This window comes from Vicia villosa, unplaced genomic scaffold (genome assembly GCF_029867415.1).
Source record: "Vicia villosa cultivar HV-30 ecotype Madison, WI unplaced genomic scaffold, Vvil1.0 ctg.002998F_1_1, whole genome shotgun sequence".
In the NCBI taxonomy this organism is placed as follows: Eukaryota; Viridiplantae; Streptophyta; class Magnoliopsida; order Fabales; family Fabaceae; genus Vicia; species Vicia villosa.
The window spans coordinates 19,874-43,164 of NW_026706087.1; the positions used below are offsets into that span (position 1 = coordinate 19,874).

Below are 23,291 nucleotides of genomic sequence, written 5' to 3' on the forward strand. Positions count from 1 at the left end.
AAACAAAACTTTCCAAAAAGACAATACTTTGTATACATCCATACACGGATTATTACAAAGTTAACGTTCTTTTCAAAACATCTTTCGAAAGATGAACAAACATTTTGTATACATCCACACACGGATCATTACAAAATTCAATTTACAAAAGTATTTGGAACCACATATGAGCAATTTCAGAGCAATTGAAAAGTCATCGAAAAACAATTGAGCTAAGCAAACTTAAGAGCCCATGGATAACCATGGATACAAAGGGTGCTAACACCTTCCCTTTGTATAACCTACCCCCTTACCCAGAATTTCTTAAAGGTCTTTTTTCTGTTTCTTTTATAAACCTTTCCTTAATTGGATAAAATAAAAGGTCGGTGGCGACTCTGTGAATTTTCAAAAAATGCGAAAGCATTAAGCGATAAAAAAGAGTCAGTTCATGTATCTCTACAGAACAGAGGTATGGCCCGGGATTAAAAAACGGAGGTCCACAATGTCGTACCAAAGAAAGGAGGAGTCACCATAGTCACTAACCCAAAAGGTGAATCTGTAGCACAACATACTCAAACTGGATGGAGAATGTGCATCGACTATAGGAAGTTAAACAAAGCCACTCGCAAAGATCATTTCCCTTTACCTTTCATAGATCAAATGCTCGAGCGCTTGGCCAAACACTCTAATTTCTGTTATCTAGACGGGTACTTCGGATTTTTCCAAATTCCTATTCACCTCGATGACCAAGAAAAGACCACATTTACATGTCCTTATGGTACATTCGCTTATAGACGAATACCTTTCGGACTTTGCAATGCACCCGCAACCTTCCAGAGATGCATGATGGCATTCTTTGCTGATTTTCTGGATGGGATTATGGAAGTCTTTATGGACGACTTCTTTGTCTGTGGAGAAAGCTTGGAAGGATGTTTAGCAAACCCTTAAATGGTACTCCAGCGATGCGTTAGTGTAAATCTAGTACTCAATTGGGAGAAATGCCATTTCATGATCTGACAAGGGATTGTGCTTGGACACATTGTGTCCGACAGAGGAATCGAAGTGGATAAGGGGAAAATAGAAGTTATAGGAAACCTTCAGCCTCCCAAAACCGTTAGAGAAATAAGAAGTTTTCGAGGGCATGCTGGTTTTTACCGATGTTTTATAAAGGATTTCTCTAAAATAACCAAACCATTAACTGAGTTTTTGATGAAAGACGCTGAATTCATATTTGACGACAAATGCTCTGAAGCGTTTCAAACACTTATTAAGCAAGCACTAATCTCTGCGCCAATTATGCAACCTCCAGATTGGAATGAAACATTCAAAATAATGAGCGACGCAAGTGATTATCCTGTAGGTGCCGTCTTAGGTCAACGAAAAGATAAAAAAACTCCATGTCATATACTATACGAGTAGAACCCATGCCGCTATTAGATACCTCTTGACTAAGAAATATTCCAAGCCTAGATTATTGAGGTGGGTCCTACTTTTATAAGAATTTGATTTAGAAATCAAAGACAAAAAGGGAATCGAAAATGTCGTAGCAGACCACCTTTCTAGACTTGAACATCTGAAGACCGAACAATTACCAACCAATGGCGGTTTCCCATACGAAAAGCTTATAGCTCAAATGGAAACCAATGAGATCGAACATTATCAAGCCAACGATTTAGTAGAAGTGGCATTAGCTCACTCTACTGCACCATAGTATGTTGATTTTGTAAATTACCTAGCTGCCGATGTCCTTCCACATGAGTTAACATACCAACAAAAGAAAAAGTTTTTCCATGACCTTAAGCACTACTACTAGGATTAACCTCTCCTCTTTAAAAGAGGATCTGATGGAATCTTCTGTCGTTGCGTGACGGAGAGGAAATCGAAAGCATAATAGATCACTGCCACGCTGCTCCTTATGGAGGTCACTTAAGTACATCTAAAACCTGTGCGAAAATCCTACAATCTGGATTTTATTGGCCTAATCTATGGAAAGATGTGCACATCGCTGTTTTAAACTGTGACCACTGCCAACGTACTGGAAACATCTCCCGACGCGTTGAAATGCCTCAGAAAAGCTTTCTGGAAGTAGAAGTTTTTGATGTTTGGGGAATCGACTTCATGGGACCTTTCCCATCTTCTTTTGGTAACAAATACATACTCGTAGCTGTCGATTACATATCCAAATGGATTGAGGCTACAACCTCTCCAACAAATGACACACGAGTAGTAATCAAGCTTTTCAAGAACATAATCTTCACATGATTTGGTGTGCCGAGACTCGTCATCAGTGACAGAGGCTCCCCCTTCATTTCCAAAATCTTCGAGAAACTCTTAGCGAAATATGGAGTTAGCCACTGTGTAGCAACACCTTACCACCCACAAACGAGTGGCCAAGTCGAAGTCTCAAACAGAGAAATTAAGCAAATACTTGAGAAAACCGTTGCCATAACTAAGAAAGAATGGTCTTCTAAACTACATGAAGCATTATGGGCATATAGGACAGCTTTTAAAACACCCATAGGAATCACACCTTTCAAATTAGTCTATGGAAGATCCTGTCATCTTCCGGTGGAACTTGAGCATAAAGCTTATTGCGCTATTAAGACCCTAAATTTAAAATACTCTGCCGCCGACGAAAAAAGGATCTTAGATATCAATGAACGATATGAACTTAGACTAGACACTTACGAGAATGCTAAGATCTACAAAGAGAGAACGAAAAAATGGCACGATAAGCGAATTTCTAGGAAAGAATTCAACGAAGAAAACGTAGTACTCATATTTAATTCTCGACATAAACTTTTTCCCAAAAAAACTACGTTCTAGGTGGTCTGGTCCTTTCGAAGTCACTAAGGTTTTCCCAAGTAGAGTCGTAAAAATTAAAAGTAAGTCTAGTGTCCCATTTATCGTAAATGGGAAACGTTTGAAACACTACCATTGCATTGAAAACAAAGAATACTCCGCTAGTTTGAAGCTTTTACAGCCACTGGCTGAATCAAACGACTAATTGCTTACTAAAAATGTGTCGAGCTTGCGACATTAAAAAAGCACTTCGTGGGAGACAACCCACCGTTTTTATGTTTTTCTTTATCTTTAATTTTTGTTTTTTTTACGTAATTTTATTATTTAAGTTTTTATTTCACTTTCATAATTTTTCTTATTTCTATTTTATTTTGTTTTTCTTATTTTTCTTATTTTTACTAAAAAAGGCGCCCATTGCTAACTGGATATTTCTATAATTTACTCAAACTTCAAGCTAATTTACGTTTTTACCTAGTGACGAACTCTCATTATGGCAAGAGTAGATTATATGAGTATCACATTCAGGGGAAGAGGTCAGATGAGAAGGTTTGAGAGCTTAGTTGATAGAGAGATGATTCCCTCCATTTATGCTGACGACCGTGCTATGAATGACTTAGGCATTAGAGAGAGTGTCTTATATTGGATTAACCAGATATGTTGGGATGCTTCCCCCCATTAGGAGGAGGTTTAGTACTTACCGTAGGCTTACCACCGAGTTCCTAAGTTCTTTGAACTATATGCCTAACCATGGTTTAGGATTTAACCGTGGCTTGATCCGGTTTAGGTTGTTTGGTATTGATTACTGTTATACTGACAACGAATTTGCTAACCTTTTAGGTTTTCCTAGCGGACTTGATGTATTCACTGTCACCCAAGAGGAGCTTCTCCAACACCGTGAGCTTGACTATTTTTGGGGTAGTATAACTGGTAACTACCATCCTGAACCTGAAGATATGTACTCTGAGAGCATCCATAACCCTGCTATTAGGAATTTCCATAAGATCTTGGCCCACACCCTGTTTGGAAAAGAGCAAAACATTTCCTTGGTGTCCCGTGACGAGCTTTTCATTATATTTTGTGCTTCACAAGGCCGTCTTGTTAATGCGGCTACCTTTATGGTAGCCAATTTTGTCCAAATCATAGAGACCGATCATACACCTTTAATTATAGGAGGCCTAGTTACCAGAGATAAAGTATTAAATAGATAAAATTTCTAGTGTTCTATTGCATATTTATTACTTTGTGTTATATCAGTAGCTCACCACATTCACAAAGTAATAAATATGCAATAGAACACCAGAAATTTTATCTATTTAATACTTTATCTCTGGTAACCCGGCCTCCTATAAGTAAAGGTATATGATCGGTCTCTATGATACGGACAAAATTGGCTACCATAAATGTAGCCGCATTAACAAGACGGCCTTGTGAAGCACAAAACATAATGAAAAGCTCATCACGGGACACCAAGGAAATTTTTTTCTCTTTTCCAAACAGGCTGTGGGCTAGGATCTTATGGAAATACCCAATAGCAGTGTTATAGATGCTCTCAGAGTACATATCTTCAGGTTCAGGGTGGTAGTTACCAGTTATACTACCCTAGAAATAGTCAAGCTCACGGTGTTGGAGAAGCTCCTCTTGGATGACAGTGAATACATCAAGGCCACTAGGAAAACCTAAAAGGTTAGCGAATTCTCTATAGGTATAGCGGTAATCAATACCAAACAACGTAAACTGGATCAAGCCACGATTAAATCCTAAACCATGGTTAGGCATATAGTTCAAAGAACTTATGAACTCGAGGGTAAGCCTACGGTAAGTACTAAACCTCCTCCTAATGGGGGAAGCATCCCAACCTATCTGGTGCAGCCAATATAAGACACTCTCTCTAATGCCTAAGGCATTCATAGCACGATTGTCAGCATAAATGGTGGGAGTCATCTCTTTATCAACTAAGCTCTCAAACCTCCTCATCTGACCTCTTCCCCTGAAAGTGATACTCATATAATCTACTCTTGCCCTAACAAGAGTTAGTCACTAGCTAAAAAGGTAAATTAGCCTAAAATTTGAGTAAATTATAGAAATATCCAGTTAGCAATGGCCAAATGCCTTTTTGAGTAAAAATAAGAAAAAAAAATAGAAATAAGAAAAATTACGAAAGTGAAATAAAAACTTAAATAATAAAATTACAAAAAAATTTAAAATTAAAGATAAAGAAAAACATAAAAACTGTGGGTTGTCTCCCACGAAGCGCTTTGTTTAATGTCGCAAGCTCGACATATTTTCAGTAAGCAATTAATTGTTTGATTCAGCTAGTGGCTGTAAAAGCTTCAGACTAGCGGAGTAATCTTTGTTTTCAATGCAATGGTAGTGTTTCAAACGTTGCCCATTTACGATAAATGGGACACTAGACTTTTAATTTCTACGGCGCCACTTGGGAATACCTGAGTGACTTCGAAAGGACCAGACCACCTATAACGTAGTTTTCTGGGAAAAAGTTTGTCCAGAATTAAATAGGGGATACTACGTCTTCTTCGTGGAATTCTTTCCTAGAAATTCGCTTATCGTGCTATTTTTTCGCTCTCTCTTTGTAAATCTTAGCATTCTCATAAGCGTCTAGTCTAAGTTCTTCTAGTTCATTGACATCTAAGATCCTTTTTTCTCCGGCGGCAGAGTAGTTTAAATTTAGGGTCTTAATAGCCCAATAAGCTTTATGCTCAAGTTCCACCGGCATACCGAATCTTGGGAAGATTATTTTCTTGAAAAGCTTGATTACTACTCGTATGCCATTTGTTGGAGAGGCTATAGCCTCAATCCATTTGGATACATAATCGACATCTACGAGTAAGTATTTGTTACCAAAAGAAGATGGGAAAGGTCCCATGAAGTCGATTTCCCAAACATCGAAAACTTCTACTTCCAAAATGCTTTTTTGAGGCATTTCATCGTGTCGGGAGATGTTTCCAGTGCGTTGGCAGCAGTTGCAGTTTAAATCATCGATGTGCACATCTTTCCATAGATTAGGCCAATAAAAGCCAGATTGTAGGATTTTTGCACAGGTTTTAGATGTACTTGAGTGAGTTCTATAAGATGCAGCGTGGCAGTGATCTATTATGCTTTTGATTTCCTCATTGGGCATGCAACGACATAAGATTCCATCAAATCCTCTTTTAAAGAGGAGAGGTTCATCCCAGTAGTAGTGCTCAAGGTCATGGAATTTTTATTTCTTTTGCTGGTATGTTAACTCAGGTGGAAGGACACCGACATCTAGGTAATTTACAAAATTAGCTTACCATGGTGCAGTAGAGTGAGCTAATGCCACTTCTACTAAATCGTTGGCTTGATAATGTTCGACCTCATTGGTTTCCAATTGAGCTATAATCTTTTTGTATGGGAAATCGTCGTTGATTGGTACTTATTCGGTCTTCAGATTTTCAAGTCTAGAAAGGTGATCTGCTACGACATTTTTGGTTTTCTTTTTGTCTTTGATTTCTAAATCAAATTCTTGTAATAGTAGGATCCACCTCAATAATCTAGGCTTGACATCTTTCTTAGTCATGAGGTATCAAATAGCGGCATGATCAATGTAGATGACAATTTTAGCTCCCACCAAATAAGAACGGAATTTGTCTAACGCAAACACAACTGCTAAAAGTTCCTTTTCAGTTGTGGCATAATTCATTTGGGCTTCTTCTAGGGGTTCTAATCACATAGTATATGACATGGAGTTTTATTATCTTTTTGTTGACCTAAGACGGCACCTACAACATAATCACTTGCGTCGCATAATATTTCAATTGGTTCACTCCAATCTGGAGGTTGCATAATTGGCGCAGAGATTAGTTCTTGTTTAAGTGCTTGAAACGCTTCAGAGCATTTATCGTCAAATATGAATTCAGCGTTTTTCATCCGCAAATCAGTTAATGGTGTGGTTATTTTAGAGAAATCCTTTATAAAATGTCGGTAAAAACCGGCATGTCCTAGAAAACATCTTACTTCTCTAAAGGTTTTGGGAGGCTGAAGGTTTTCTATAACTTCTATTTTCGCCTTATCCACTTCGATTCCTCTGTCAGACACAATGTGTCGAAGCACAATCCTTTGTTAGACCATGAAATGGCATTTCTCCCAATTGAGTACTAGATTTACGCTAACGCGTCGTTGGAGTACCATTTCAAGGTTTGCTAAACATCCTTTGAAGTTTCTCCACAGACAGAGAAGTCTTCCATAAAGACTTCCATTATCCCATCTAAGAAATCAGCAAAGATTGCCATCATGCATCTCTGGCAGGTTGCGGGTGCATTGCAAAGTCTGAAAGGCATTCTTCTATAAGCAAATGTACCATAAGGACATGTAAACGTGGTATTTTCTTGATCATTGGGGTGGATAGGAATTTGGAAAAATCCAGAGTACCCATCTAGATAACAGAAATGGGAGTGTTTGGCCAAGCGCTCGAGCATTTGATCTGTGAAAGGTAAAGGGAACTGATCTTTGGGAGTGGCTTTGTTTAATTCCCTATAGTCTATGCACATTCTCCATCCAGTTTGAGTATCCAGTTTGAGTACGTTGTGCTACAGATTCACCTTTTGCGGTAGTGACTACGATGACTGTTACACCCGTATTTATTATTTCATGTTTTAATTTATTATTTGTGAATTATGTGGATTAAGTGTGTATATGTGCTTATGTGGCTTTATGTTATTTATTGAATTTCACTAATGACATAAGTTGGTGATTAGACTAGTTATTGGGCCTATGATAGGATTAGCATTAGACAGGTGTTAATTAGGTCCCATTAGCAATTAGAATATAGTAAGGGTTTAACAAAACAATGGTTTTATAGAAAAATAGAATTAGAAGCTCATTTGGGGATTTTGGAGAAAGAAGAGAAAAGAGAAGAGAAAAGAGAAAGAGAGATTGAAGATTCGAGTTGGCTTCAATCCAAATCCCAAGGTAAGGGTGGAATTATTTCATGCTAAAGGGATGTATGATGATGTTTAGGGTGGGTTTGATCATATGTTGTTTCTCCATGAATGTATGATTTGAAATTGTTAGGGTTTATGATAGAATCCTTTAGATTGTGCCACAAATCATGTTATAGATGTTTGTATGAGAACCCTTGTCTAGAAACATGAGTAATAACCCATAACATGTGACAAAATGATGTTTGAATGGTTGAAATCGAATTTGGGATTGGTGTTCGAAGTGCTGAAAATGCACAGACTTTTCTGGTTCTGGTGTAGAGCGTCGAGCCAGCGCCCACATGGTTCCGCCAGGAGAGTCGAGCGGGCGAGCGAGAGTTTTTGTGACGAATTTATTGTCCCCGAGCGCCGGGCAAGTGACTGTTTCCGCCGGGCGAAAGGCCTGTTTTGTGAAATTTCAAATGTTCATATCTTTTGATCCGTAACTCCCTTTTAAGTTCCGTTTTATCCTTCGTGAAGCTTTAATTGATGTCTTTCTAAGGAATATGATTTGAAAATCTGTAGGAACCTTTTTGAAGCTTTCTTTAAGTGAAATGATTTATTGTTTGTGATTGTTGTTGGTAATAAGATGAATTGTTGATGTTTGTTGTAATATGATGAATTTGTGATGTATTGTGAAGTGGGGTGATGCATTCTTATGAATTATAATGATTTTGTTGTGGTGGAAGTTCGACATTATATTGATAATGTTCGATGGTGATTTAGACAATGTTGTGACATCATGTTTGTTATGTGTGTTGTGTTTATATGGATGTTACATTTATTGAGTCACATCCATCGCATAAAGCGACAGTGGCCTTAATGGCAAATAGCGACGGTGTGCCCAATGGCAAGTTTTGTGACGGTGGGAGTTTTACTCCAAATGGTACCACATGCATTTGCATAAGTCGAGTCACATGTGAATTGCATTTGTGTCTTATTTGATTATGTTGATGTGATGTGATGAATTGATGATGAGATGTTTGTTGTGATATGTTGGAAACTTACTTGTGAATTGTATATATTGCATTGTCATGGTTGATTGTTGACATTGTTGTCGTTTCATAAGTTGATTATGTGATGTGAATTGTTGTATTGAGTGTTGTGATGAGAAGTGGTGACCAATGTATGATCTATTCTCTTGCTTTGAATATTATCATACGTTTCTTTATAATGAATGATATCTCACCCTTTCTGTTTGAATGTTACCCTTTGTTGGTAACGTGCAGGTAGCGACGTGGAGTAGACGTTTACCTTTTAGCTCGTGTTGGTGTGTCTATGCTCTGATACATAGCACTCAGGGGACGTCTAGCTTGTTTTGACTATGCTCTATTGTCTTGTTGTTTTGCTATTATATTCGGATGTTGTTATCTCTTATTGGATTATGTTGTTATGTCGTATAGAGATATGTCAGATTTTTAGTTGCCCATGTTTGGCATGCATGACTTGAATATTATTGTTGATGTTATTCCATTGTGATATTATGACTAGTTGAGTATTGGGGTTTAATGAATATGAGTTTCCTCCGTATTACTTGCTATGTATCTATTTATATGTGAGCATGTATATGATTTGTTTAAGTTGATATTTGTGACGCATCAAATGTGATGTATATTTTGAGATTTTGCACTCTGATTTCCGTGTATATTTGCGGGGTAGATTTGGGGTGTTACAATAGTGGTATCAGAGCAGGTCGGTCGGTCCGGCCATGTGTCGTGTCGTAGCCAAAACCTTGATCGTAAAAATAGCAAGCGTACTATTTTCACCGATGTAGTTATAATGGGTTTTACCCCATGTATCGATCACGAGGATTGCGTAGGAAATACAAGTTATTGCACGAAGTCAATTAAACAAAAGAGCATAAGGGTGTTGTTTCAAATGATTAACAAAAGAGATTAAAATACTAAGAATTAACTGAAATTAAAACTGAGCTTTTGATAATAAGAAAATAATGCTAAGGTAGGATGTGTGATTCACTCTCTAACTCCTCTGGATGAAGATCTCTTTAACAAGTTCATAGGGTTCAATTATTCATTCTCAAGGATGATTTTCCTAAGTCCTTAGCGAAAACCTTTTGGTTTAAAATCCGATTACCTAAGTCCTTAGAGAAATAAGAGAAAACCAAATCGTTCATTTATCAAGAATTTCTAAATAACCTTACTATATCCCTAGTCCTAGGTGATAATTATAAGGTTCAATTGTATACAAACCTTAACAATCGTAGTCCTACGAATTGTTAACCGCATAACAATCCTTATTGGTCCGATAAAGAAAGCATTATAAACATTATACAATCGAATTGAATAATACGAACATTAAATCAACGAAATACCAAATCCAGAGTTATTACAGATCGAATCAGGGACACCCCCCTAGCATTGGGGGGTTTAGCCTCTCATAATATTCAAGAAACACAAGTGGAAAATTTTAGACATTACAATTAATTGGGAGAACTCAGATCTTCAATGGTGTCCACCGTTGAATCTCTTCGTCTTCCAAAACCTCGTTCCAGTCCTCTTTTCTTCTCTGCAATTCTCTCTTATGATCTCCCAAAAAGTGCTCTTTTCTTTGCCCTGAGGTTGTTTTTATAATCTATCTTCCATTTAGGTTGAAGCCAAATACCAAAAATATCCTTAATGATCACATTGGAGCGAGAAAACATAGAAACATATAATCAGCACGCATCATCAACACGGGCCGTGTTGCTGCACACGAGCGCCCGTGTTGTTCGTCTGCCTCTTGATTCAAAAACACGTTTTTGGGCACTTTTCCACACGGTCCGTGTCTGTGAACACGGGTGCCCGTGTGGATTCTCTGTTTCAGATCCAAAATCACTCTTCCAGCCACATTTCAACACGGGCCATGTTGCTCCACACGGGTGCCCGTGTTGACCTCTGTACTCAGCTTTTTCCGGCTTCTTTTATCCACTCGTGCGCGCCACAAGTTCCTATCTTTCCTATGCATCAACCTGGCCAACAACACCACCAACCAGCGCATAAAAAGACACTTTTTGTAATACTCATAATGCATTAATATGCAACAATGTCACACAAACGAAAATACGAAAACTTACTTTAAAACACATGCAAATGCCACTTAGTGTGACCAAGACCATGAATTCTTGTCGGAAAAAGGTGCGAAAACTTACTAGAAATGGTGACCGATCACAACCCCACACTTATCTCATTGCTTATCCTCAAGTGATGTATCGAGACGAAACAAAGGTCACCGACGAGATTCTTTTCTCCACAACACAATCAGGTTATTCGCAAAACACCTTCACTTAGCAACCGAGTCTATGGCATCCTTCGTCAATCTATCGACCACATTATCAGTTTCGAGCACTTTTTCACCTGCAAGCTTTTTCATAGTCTCACAAAATCTCTCCGGGTTAAAGTGTTTACACTCACAATACCAAGGCATGCATATTACTTTTAACTTTGAATACATTCTCGAATCACTACACACAGATTACACACACATTCATGAGGTCTTTGGGCTGTAACGTGGCTTGGGTTCGGTAGGGTAAACAAGGAACGGGATAACAAAAGGTTTTGGTGCTCGACATTCATGTTGGTTTCACATTTCTACTCTTAGTGGTTTGAATCGTAAGAATGGGGTTAAGACCTTCGACATCTTGTTTTTAGCTTTTTAGAGTCATTCATATGGTCTTTCATACAAGTGGGCAAGGGTTAAGGATTTTTCCTTCGTTTTGTTTTTCCAACTTTCTCTTTGGATTTTCACAAGTTCAACATTCATCTCTTTTTTTCTTTCGATTTTTTTCTACTTGCCCTTTTCTCAATGGTTTACAACCCCACACTTAGATTCTTTCGTGTCTTTCAAGAGAATAACATTAATGCCGAGCGATAACATGAATAGTGAATATGTGGGTGGTAACGAGAATAACAACAATGAACGAAACAAACATTACGGCTCAAAGGGGGTTGACTATGGATATCATGCATACAGGATGGTTAGAAAGGCTCGGGGTTACGGAAAAAAAACTTGCCTCAGTGTGCGCTTTCGTAGTGTGCTTGTGTTATGAGAACATACGCAAAATCAAAGTGAATAGTGCCATACCTGACTGGACTCTCATGTGGAGTTATGAATTTGGCTCTGAAATCTCACCGGGTCGGTTGAGCTTACATGCTTCGAGGTGCTCTTGGTGTAATGCGGTTTCCTTTCAACTGAAATATACCATACTACTCTCTTGGTTCAGTGTTGATGTTTTGCGTCCTACCTTCTCCTCTTTGATTGTGTCAACTTCCGCGGTGCCTGCGGAGATCAAGTATGGGGTGTGTTGTTTAACCACTAGCTATTAGTTTGCTCCCCTCCGACTTGTATCAATCACCTGGTAACACCATGACAGCACTGCACCATACAAACTTGAAAGAAACATACTTTAACATAAAAGTAAGACAAAAGAACACAATCAAATCAAACAAACTAAACTATGAATTCAAAAACGGAAAGCAAAGCAATAAAATAAAATAGAACCTCCCCCACACCTGAACGAAACATTGTCCTCAATGTTTTAATTCAAGTGTGACGGAGATTACCTGGTTTACTGAAACGGCGGTGGAGGAGGGGGATCCTGTGGAAAGTGCAACATAAGACGTCGCATCATATCTTGGACATCGTCCACCACAGTTCCTTGTCGAAACAATTCAACACCTTGTCTTGTTTGCTCGGTACGGAGGGCGCCAATCTCTGTTTGTACCCACCCCCATTGATCTGGAGTCATGGAGGACGACCCAGCATTTTGTTGGTTGAACTGCTGAGGAGGCGGGACAGGGTGATCCTGAGTTGGATTGTCATCCTCCATTTCGTCACCTGAAAAATTATGATCACGTGGAGGGCTCTCGCCTAGATATGGACCTGTAGATACATACAACCAGTTAGCACGATTTGCAATAGAGATACAATTGGGTGCGGGTAGTGCCATAATATGTTGCCCATGAACAGTTAGGGAGTAGTACCCTGGCTGTACCACAATCATCCATTGATTGACAAGAGTTTGCAAGTCAATCTTCTTACCAGGTATCGAGGGTTCCTCTATCAAGAGCTGACTATAGTTCAAGTGATCAGCCAGTTGAGAGATCATCCCACCTACCGAGATCTCCCCAGAAGAAGCATACCCAACTTGTTTCACGTGGTTAGCAGCAAAAGCCGCTATATTCACTCGTCCTACATCAATCATATTATGTAATAGAAAAAGCTCTCTCTTCGCACATACCCCGTACTATCTCCCCGCCCAAATAAAGTAAAGGCCAAGCCTTTCTGAGCATATCTGAAACAAGGGTTATGAATCCCCGAGGCCTTGACCTTACTAGGGTTGTACCCAGCGGATCCTGTGATGGCTTCCCAAAATTCAGCAGCAGGAAATGTCTCGGGTTGGGCTCCCGGTCCAGCGGAAGGTAGTTTAAGGGCCGCCCCAACCTCTTCCACAGACAAAGTATGCTTATTACCAAACATAAAAAATTCCAGATCACCAAAATACTCCATTTCGGAGCCATTCCATTTGCGTCGCAATTTAAATTCAACGGTGCTAAAAAATTCAAGAGTTAGGCCTTCATAAGTGGGTGCCTCAAATAGCATAAAGGGCAACATCCCGATGTTGTGAAACATACGGTATACTTCATCTTTTAGGCCTAACTTAACAAGTGTGTTATCACAGATATAGCGGGTTGGGAGTAATTTACGCTGAACTAAAACATCATACCTCGCTTTGTGCTTAGGTTTAGCAAATATAATGCCATGGGCATTCTCCTCTTGATTCCTACTACGATCGGTTGCGCGACTAGGGGCGCGAAGGACTCTCTGCCTTGGTTGGGAGGATTCCGCGAAATCATCCCTTACGTTGGGGCGCTGGATTGTTTTTCGGGGAGGCATGATAAGGTCTCTACAAGAAAATTGAAAACAAGAGACAAACACCACAACAAAGAAAAATTCGAAAATTAAAATTGCACAAAATAAAATCTAAACCGATGAAAGTGTAGAGGATGGAGAGGAGAGCAACTTTAATGAAAGCACAATGGTGTTTAAGTGAGTGGTTGATGGTGAAAGAGTGGGTTTTTGAAGGTGGAGGCTAGGTTTTCATGGAGGAAGAGAGTGAGAAGTGGGAGAGTGAGTTGAATGAGGGAGAAGAAGTGTTATAATGCAGATGGGGCCCACACAAGTGACCAAATAAAAATTTAAAATTCTTGCCCGCACTCGTCACACGGTCCGTGTGACCACACATGGTCACCCGTGTTAAAGCTCTGCTCGTGTTCTTGTGGATGATGCTGAAGACAACACGGGCCGTGTTTCCCCACACGGGCACCCATGTTGCTGGCTCTGTAGCTTAAATTTATTTATATTCACCCGCTCTTGCTTTTCAAACAACACGGTCCGTGTGTGATGACACGGGCACCCGTGTGGATGCTACTGTATGCGCCAAAAGCGAATTATCGTAGCTTTTTGACTCAAATCGCTCCTACCGATCCAACCTCTGACCACCTAAAATGAAATAATACAGAACAAAATAAAAGAAAATGCGTTAGGAAAACACGAGCGTGGGTTGCCTCCCACGAAGCGCTTCGTTTAACGTCGCATGGCTCGACGGTCTACACCTCATCCGGTGAGACGCAAATGATCGATCACTCCTGCTCCTACTCCAGTATAATAGGGCTTCAACCTTTGTCCATTCACCTTGAATACATCTCCATTGTTTGGATTTTTAATTTCAACCGCGCCATGAGGAAATACCGTTTGTACCACAAACGGACCAGACCACCGGGATTTCAATTTCCCAGGAAAAAGTTTAAGCCTGGAGTTGAATAGAAGCACTAGCTGGCCTTCCCAAAATACTTTCTGTTTTATTCTCTGATCATGCCATCTTTGGGTCTGCTCTTTATAGACTTTAGCATTCTCATAGGCTTGATCACGGAATTCTTCTAGCTCATGGAGTTGAAGAATCCGTAACTCACCTGCTTTTCCCAGATCATAGTTCAAGTATTTGGTAGCCCAAAATGCTTTGTGCTCAAGCTCAAGAGGGAGATGGCACTCCATACCATAAACCAGTTGATACGGGGACATACCAATGGGGGTTTTGAATGCTGTCCTGTATGCCCATAGTGCATCTTCAAGTTTCAAAGACCAATCCTTTCTCGAAGCACTAACAGTATTTTCGAGAATCTGCTTGATTTGCCTGTTCGAAACCTCCACCTGACCACTGGTCTGAGGATGATATGCAGTTGCAATCTTGTGCTTCACATTGTACTTTTTCAACAGATTCTCCATCAACTTATTTAAGAAATGGGTGCCTTCATCGCTTATGAGTGCTCTGGGAACCCCAAATCTTGAGAAAATATTGGTTTTTAGGAAGTTTACTACCACCCTCGCATCATTTGTAGGTAGAGCGACTGCTTCAACCCACTTAGAGACGTAGTCAACAGCTACAAGGATGTAGTTCTTTCCAAAAGATGGTGGAAAAGGTCCCATGAAATCGATCCCCCACACATCGAACAATTCCACTTCAAGTATACCCTTCTGCGGCATTTGGTTTCTTTTTGAGATATTCCCTGTTCTTTGACACCTGTCACATTCTTTCACAATGCCTTGAGCGTCTTTGAATAGCGTGGGCCAATACAAACCAGATTGTAGGACCTTTGCAGCCGTTCTATCACCACTGAAATGTCCTCCATATTCGGAGTCATGGCATGCTTTTAGCACATCCCTTTGTTCCTCCTCGGGTACACATCTTCTGATCAAGCCATCGAGTCCCTTCTTGTATAGGAATGGATCATCCCACAAGTAGAACTTGCAATCATGTAAAAACTTTTTCTTTCGGTTATAGTCAAAATCATCAGGGATAATACCACCTACCAAATAGTTCGCATATTCGGCGAACCAAGGCACACCAATAACAGCGAGGATATGTTCATCAGCGAACTCGTCCTTTATTGGGCGCGTATCTGCTGTTTCTTCAATAGGTGACATTCGAGACAAGTGATCGGCCACAGTGTTTTCAGACCCTTTCTTGTCATGAATCTCCACATCAAACTCCTGATGGAGTAAGATCCATCTTAGCAATTTTGGTTTAGAGTCCTGTTTAGCAAAAAGATACTTCAAGGCAGCATGGTCAGTATAAACAATGACTCTAGAACCCAACTGATATTGCCTAAACTTATCAAAGGCATAAACAACCGCTAACAACTCCTTCTCAATAGTTGCATAGTTCATTAGTGCAGGGTTCAACACATGACTTGCGTAGTAAATAACATGTAATAACTTTTCTCTACGCTGTCCTAGAACCGCCCCTACGGCAATGTCACTGGCATCACACATGATCTCAAAAGGTAGAGACTAATCCGGGGCTACAACAATTGGTGTCGACACTAATTTTTGCTTTGTAGTATCAAATGCTATGGCACACTCTTCATCGAAAATAAAGGCTTTGTCCTTAACTAACAGCGTAGTTAACGGTTTTGCTATTTTAGAGAAGTCTCTTATGAATCTACGGTAAAAACCCGCATGCCCTAAGAAACTTCGAATACCTTTTTCATTCATGGGAGGTGGCAATTCTGCTATGACTTCTATTTTCGCTTGGTCAACTTCTATTCCTTTATGAGAAATTTTGTGACCCAAAACTATACCTTCACGCACCATGAAATGGCACTTCTCCCAGTTGAGGATTAAGTTGGTCTGTTGGCATCTTTCTAAAACAAGAGCAAGGTTAGTTAAACAATTATCAAAAGACTTACAAAAAACCGAGAAATCATCCATGAATACTTCCATATGTTTCTCAAGCATATTGGCAAAAATAAATTGCATGCATCTCTGAAATGTGGCCGGGGAATTACATAACCCGAATGGCATTCTTCTATAGGAAAAAATACCAAAAGGGCATGTAAATGCGGTCTTCTCTTGGTCTTCTGGTGCAACAGCTATCTGATTATACCCCGAGTATCCATCGAGGAAACAATTATAGTCATGACCCGCTAACCTTTCTAACATCTGGTCGATGAAAGGCAACGAGAAGTGATCTTTTCTTGTTGCCAGATTTAATCTTCGGTAATCTATATAGACTCTCCACCCTGTAACTGTTCTTATGGGAATCAACTCATTCTTTTCATTCTTAATCACAGTAATTCCACCTTTCTTAGGCACCACATGAACAGGACTCACCCATGAACTGTTAGATATTGGATAGATCATCCCTGCGTCCAAAAGTTTTACCACCTCCTGTCATACCCCAAATTTGTCCTACCCTTTCAATTTTATCTGGCTTAGACTTATGCATTTCATAATCTCATGTACATACCTCTCATTAGGTCATCTAACATAACTCATGCATTCATTAATCAATAATCTGACAAGGGATCAAGGGTCATGGAACAGGCTAAGGTTTTCCTTCAAGGCAGGGTCGTATGTTGTCTTCACAAAGGATCGGGGTCTACTTATCATATGGGCTTGTTATTATTCATCAATAAGGGAAGTGGATTAGTGCCTTTCATACTTCGGGGTTGAACTGCTAAGAGTGTGACCGCGGTTAGAAGAGTAAACTGGTTTAAAGCAGGATCGTCCTTAAAATTGTTTGCTGCTTGTCAACATGGACTGATGGATTAAAATTATGGCTTCATTGGTTGGTAGATGGATTCAAGAGATTGGTCCAAATGACCTCACTGTTAGTAATTGGTTCAAGGTTAATCATAGTACAAAGGGCATACACCGTTCAAGGCATAATTTGCAAACATGGCTTGAATTTCATTCACCGTTCAGAGACATCTCCGTACAAAAAAATCAAGAACACTCCTTTCAAAAAAACTCTACAATACAATGTCCATCATTTTCCAACCATTCATTCAAGATCCATACATTTTTCTGCTCATTATCATCCGAATTTCAAGCCTAAATCATGTGAACACCAATCATCATTCAAGTGTTTGAATCATACTATCAAATTCCAATTCATACATCCATTCAAATATTCATTACAAAGATACAAATTCAAATTACATTACATAGTATTTCAAGTTTCATTACAACTTCAAGAGCAATGCTCATACATTCCAAGTCCAAATACAACTATCCATTACAAAAGCCCAAATTACAAAAATTCAAATACACCGAAAAAAAAAATCCATCATGGTTCCGTACAACATCTATACTTCCATATCAAATTCAAATTCAAGTCATATATTACAAAATAATTCCAAGAAAACCAGTAGCCCTGCATCTTGAACCACCATTACACCTTAAGCCAAACTTGTATGAACCAATACCAAAACATACCTACAGACAAAGAAAAAAAACCAAGTCAGAAATAAAGTCCACAGCAAAATCCCAAACCTGATTCACATTCAAAACACCATTTCACATCCAATTAAATCCCTGCACATTCAGTGAACCTTTTTACAATTACTAGCAATTCTAAATTCTACTAACAGATTTCCTAATTTCCTCCTAATTAACCAATCCTGCATAATTGTGTTCAACCAACTTCTAAATCAACCCCACATATACTTATGCAGCCAGCCCATAAAACCCTCCCTGCAGCAGCCATATATAAAAAGAGCCAAAAACAGTTCACACATAACCACCATTCAGTTTCACAGGCAACAGAACATAACAGAAAAATACAGTTTGTGGTTAGCCTATTAGTTAACTCAGTTCTAACCACCTGTAACAGAATCTAACAGACTTAAATAAACATCTAACCGAATCGGTTATGACTCCCCAGCCATCACTAACTGATTCTAGAACAGAAAACCAACAGAAAATAAGAGAACTGGAACTAACCTGGAATCTCCTCTATAAAATCAGAACCATCACGCTTCAGAGTGGGGGCTTCACCACTTCAGCTTTCCACCATTCTTGTCATCATCACTTTCACAATCTCCTTCATTCATCTTCATAACACCCACGCCCTTTCCACCTCATCCACAATCCTTCTCCAATCTTCATCATCTTCAATCTTTCTCTCCCAATTCAAGAATCAATTCACTTCTCCGATAATCTTCAATACTCTAGAAAATCATCACCAATAATCACCTTCTATTTTCCATTCTTCAATCCTGAAAAGAAGACGAAACAGAATTATCGGAGAAGGAGAAATTTTCGGTTGTAACAGAAAGAACACCTTCAATATCACCACCGTGTATTCATCATTCTTCAACGCGTCACCGTCACGATCTCCTTCATCGAAGTAACCTTCAGGTCACGACTCCATCATCACTGATCCACGCATCAAGCTTCAACCGAAAAATCATCAACTTCACATCATCGAACCTCCATCACGCAACCGACGACATCATCTCGACGCTCAAATTTCAGAAGAATGCGAAGGAGTCTCGAAGAGGAAGAGTACGAATCGAAGGATGGAAACCGCATCCAACTTACCGGAATCTTGGAGTGTCATTCGAATCTCCCTTCGTTCTCGTCAATTGCGAAGAATCGCCGGAATGTGAGTTTGAGAACCGATACGAGGGATAAGACGAGAGGCTGAGAGATGAGAGTGAATCGGAGAAGAATAACAAGGCGACGAGGTGACGTGGTATCTGATTGCGGTAACGGTGGCCAGAGATTCGTTCTTCATCGGAGAAGGGAGAGGCGAACCGGAGAAGCTGTCTGCGGCCGCTATTACATTGTGAGAGGAGTTCAAAGCTGATGCGTCACAAGTTGGTAACCCTAAAATCCCATTCTGATTTTTTTTTTTAAATTAATGTATTAATTGACATAAGGTTCTAAGCATAAAGTCTGAATTAGTGTAGATTGACGTGAGATTATGAGGATTAATTGCAATTAATTGGGTGATAATTGAAACGTTAATGCAGAACATATGATAGAATTAATTTGAACAAATTCTGAATTGGGCCACGATTTACTGTTGCATCACCCCCACTAAGCCCATACACCCCCATCTGTTCACACTAAAACTACAACAAAAACAATTTTGGGCCTTAATCCCTTGGGCCTGCGTTTTGCTTGCCTACACCCTTGTATTCAATTTTCATCCCCCTGACTCCATACGAAAAATATTAGATTTTGATCTCCTTTTTTAGATTTTTTTTTTAGGTTTTTAGATATTAAAAGACAACAAAACCAATAAAAATTTACTTGTTAGATTGTTTAGATCACTTTTGGGTTTAATTTTAGTCTTAGAATTTTCTCATAAAAATAGCTCATGAAATAGTAGACTTTTTAGGTTAATTTTGACATTTAGTTTTCTTCATTAAGAAACTCATAAAAATAGTAGTCTTAGTTTAATTTCGCATTAATTCTTGAATTGTTTTTTGTGCTAGTTCCATGTTATTTTTGTATGACTCTTGTATGATTTTATCGCTTGTATCTTTGGCCTTATTTTAGGCCTATTTCGTTTGTACCATTTTAGTTTCCTCTTGTACATAGATAGGAATTAGAACCACTTAGATTAGAACATAGGATTAGTTCCCTTCTTTCATTCTTTTTCTGTTCGACCTCTTTAAAACATTAATAAAAGGAAGATGCGAATCGCATTAAGAAAGTGATAGAGAAATGAATGGGATTCATTCCCTAATCTGTTTCTCAATCACTTAGTGGCATAGAAACGAGTGGGATTCATTCCCTAATCTGTTTCTCAGTCACTACTTAATGGGAGAGAAACGAGTGGGATTCATTCCCTAATCTGTTTCTCAAACATTAATTAATGGGAGAGAAATGAGTGAGATTCATTCTCTAATCTGTTTCTCAAACATTACATAATGGGATGGAAGTGAGTGGGATTCATTCCCTAATCTGCTTCTCGATCATTATACATTGTTATGTGATTCGGATCGCAAAGTAAATTCCCTTAAAAAATACACAACCAAAAACACCTTAAAACACCTAACAATGGTTCAGACTAAAGCAAAGTAGAGAAAGTGGTGAGTGGCCCGGTATTGGGAACTGTTCATCACTCATCTATCCTAAAAGACACAAACCAATCATTTCTTTTCCTCTTGCCTCGTTGGCACCTAAGGGCAATGTCATTTCCGCTTGTACGCATCCTAGGTCGATCCCTTATGCAAAAGCGCGAACGTTGACTCCGCCCAATTAAAAAACACAAAAACAAATAGAAAATCGTGAGCCGAGCTACGGTAACTCTGATTCCTGAAAAGGATACGTAGGCAGCGGGGTAGGGCCCGTGCGAGTACAATTCTTTATTTTCCCTACATTCTGCATGCATTCGCATTTAGACATAGACATAGTTACACACCCTTTAGATAGAAACAAACATAGGTGGATACCATCGAGTACGATGGGCGTGAGGGGTGCTAATACCTTCCCCTCGCGTAACCGACTCCCGTACCTTGATTCTCTGGTCGCAAGACCCTGTTCCTTCCTTTGTTAGGTTATCTGATATCCCTTTCCCTTATGGGATAAATATATTGGTGGCGACTCTGTTCATTTTTCGCGAGCGTGCGCCAGCTGGCGACTCTGCTGGGGATGTTGCTAGACCTGTGCTGATCCATCCTTAGTGAGTCGATCCTAGCCTATCCGTTTGTTTGTTTATTTACTGGGTGTGCTATGTTTTGTCTATACGTGCATTTATTTATTTCATGTATTTATTTTTATGTTTTTGCACATCATGCTTATTTCCTGCTTGCATATCATGTTTACTTTCCGCATGCATCTGGACTATATTATGGGTCCCCGTGGGGACCACATATTTTCTCTGTTTGCAGGTTGGGTGGGATGTTCTATGAGGTAAATGGCCCAATACCCAGGCCAGAGTGACACATAGGATACCTAGGACAGAGTGGATAGTCATGACGCCAACAGAATGTCAGGTTCTGTTGATTGCGATCATGAGACCCACGACCAGTCGAGGTTCAAATGAGATACCGTTGTTGGCATGTATTTGCGACAATGATGGTGTTTCAGGAGAACTGATAACGCTAGAAGCCATTGACCTACCTTGACCTAGATTCACCTGTGAGTGGGGTGGGATATACATGACAGGTATTGTTGGTGACTATTCTGTTCTGTTGGTGACTATTGGTTTTCCTGGTATTCAAAAAGGTGTCGGACCTTTGATCCTGTGACATTTGACCTGTATCAGTTATTCAGAAGTTTGTATGGTGGTTACTAAGATTATATGGACCGTGGATCCCATGCTTTTGCATTGCATAACATCATTGCTTTGTCCACTCCATTTACGAAAGATCCTAAAGTCTATTTCCAAAAAAAGAGAAAAGAAAAGAAAAGAAAAGATATGTAAAAGAAAAGGAAATAGAAAATCAAAAAAAGAAAAGAAAAGATATTCTATACAAAAAAAAAGAGATAAAAAAAAAGAAAGAAAATGAAAGATTGTGAAAAGACTTTAGGATCTCTCATAAATGAAACATGCATTCATATTATCATGCATTTCATAGTTCTATCAGAAGCTTATTGGGGTCCTTTTCAATCCAGATTTCTGCTTCATCAACAAATTTGACTTCCCTACATCCGTATCATACAAGGATTAATCAGAGGATAATCATGGACCGTCTTGAACAAAATCAGGCTGAACTTCGTAAGGACATGGATACTTTGGGGGAGAGGATGAACCAACTCTTGGAGACTCTCCATGTTGTTATTCAGGGGCAAGAAGAGCTCAGACAAAGTGTTGCTAAGTTGGCTAATGGTACTCCGACCATTGTTGCTAATGGGGGGTCAAAACCTGTGCCTGTGGAAATTCATAACAAGGAGGATTCACGTCATGAGAACGATTCTGAACTGGAGGCTTTCAAGTTCCCGATCGAGGAAAATGAGAGAAAATTCCATCTCCTGGAAGAAAGGTTGAATGCTTTAGAAGGTCGAAGCTCCTCAGGTTTAAATGCTATTGATTTGTGCCTAGTGCCTGATATCAAGATTCGCGCTAAATTCAAAGTCCCCAGTTTTGAGAAATACAAAGGTACCACTTGTCCGATGAGTCACATCAAGGCATTCTGCAACAAGATGGCACCGTATGCAGAAAATGACAAGCTTCTAATGCACTTCTTTCAGGATAGCCTCAGTGGGGAATCCCTTGAATGGTATACACGACTTGAACGAACCCATGTCCGCACATGGGATGAACTAGCAGAGGCTTTTCTCAAGCATTACAAGTATAATAGTGACATGGCTCCTACTAGACTACAACTCCAAAGTTCAACTCAAAAGGTTGATGAGTCTTTCAAAGAGTATGCACAAAGATGGAGAGAATTAGCTTCCAGAGTCCAACCTCCTCTTTTGGAACGAGAGCTTGTAGACATGTTCATGAATACCTTGAAAGATCCTTATTTGAACATGATGGTTGGATGTGCTTCCTCTGAATTTTCAAATTTGGTTGTCGTAGGAGAACGAATTGAAAACGCCTTAAAGATGGGTAAAATCCAGGATATTGTTAATGTTTCTGAATTCACAGAAGAAGATAAAAGTGAAACAAATACAGTTTCTGAGATTGAAGAAGAGGAAATCCATGTCTATCCTCAGGTTCAGGTGCAAGTTCCTAACTATCAGATGGTCCGAGTTTCTCCTAGTCAGTATATTCCACAAGTCTTTGCCACCACTATCAATCAACAACCCCAA

General features: G+C 39.4%; 1 pseudogene; it reads right to left on the bottom strand.

Moving 5' to 3' along the window:
- Window positions 1-6,196: 6,196 nt before the first annotated feature.
- Window positions 6,197-23,291, bottom strand: part of LOC131640204 (uncharacterized) — a 35,147-nt pseudogene continuing 18,052 nt past the window's right edge.